This window comes from Zeus faber (assembly GCF_960531495.2).
Source record: "Zeus faber genome assembly, chromosome: 8".
In the NCBI taxonomy this organism is placed as follows: domain Eukaryota; kingdom Metazoa; phylum Chordata; class Actinopteri; order Zeiformes; family Zeidae; genus Zeus; species Zeus faber.
Genome location: NC_137195.1, coordinates 11932124 through 11933395, shown reverse-complemented (window position 1 = coordinate 11933395; position 1272 = coordinate 11932124).

The window sequence follows — 1272 nt, the reverse complement described above, 5'->3', positions numbered from 1 at the left end:
TGAAGGAATTACTTGCTAAATATAAAATATAAATACATACCTTTTATATATTTAAATGTAATTATAATAAATAATTAAACAATTAACCAAACAAACACACAAATAAATAAATAACAATAATGATAATTATTATGAATTGTTATTTTATGTTATTATTATTGTTATGTTATGTTATTATTTTTATTAATAGTAATAATGATAATAATAATAATAATAATAACACCAACAATAACAACAACAACAACAATAATAATAATGACAATAATAACAATAATAATGATAATAAAAATAACAATTTTCATATTAATAATAATAATGATATTGAGGATAATAATAATAATAATAATAATAATAATAATAATAATAATAATAATAATAATAATAATTTGGTGTTACAGTTCATGAATTCATAAAGAATATCCACCAGAAGTGTTGGTTGAAAGGATGTTGTGTACTTTTATTTTCATCTTTTATTTTCATTATGACTGATAGTTCCTTACATTTCCCCCAGTTCCTGGTGCTATTCTGACAGCAACATTTGTCAGGATTGTTGACTCCAAAGTCGGCCCTGAGGCAGAACGCGGGGCGGCGTTTCACCAGCCACCCTCCTCCTGCCGCCCCGGGGCTGCCTCTGCTTTGGGGGTTTCTTCACCGCCGAGTCCATCATATGTTTGTGGAAGCAGACGCAAAACCCGAACCGAGACCCCCGTCATGTCAGCCTCTCCTATCGCCGTTACCCCCTGAGGTTTGTACCTGTTTATCTCTTCATCAACCTCCATCTTTCAACACCTCCCTTGTCCTCTTTCTCTCTCTCTCTCTCTCTCTCTTCCGGCTTCCAGTCATCGCACCTTTACCCCCCCCCCCGTCTAACACATCTGTATCTGTCTCTCTCTCTCTTTCTCTCTCTCTCTCTGTCTCTTTCTCTCGCTCTCTCCTTTCTGTCGTCCCCTCTTTTTTAGCTCCAGGACGGAGATAATTAATCTCAGATGGAGCCCTCAGCTCTTCTCCTTGTTTACATCTCTGTGTGTGCCTGTGCCTCCAAAATCTGTTTATGCGTGTGTATAAATTAGTTTGTGTTTCTGATGTGACAGCACACATCTGTGTACACAAGTTGTGTGCGTGTGTGTGAGTGTGTGTCTGTGTGTGTGGGTGTGTGTGTGTTAGCGACTGGCTAATTTGATTAGCGGGTGTAAACAGTTAAGCCAACAGTAATGACTAGCAAGCAGTCTGCTGCTGTAGCCAGCAGGCTTCATGCTGATTACTATCATCACA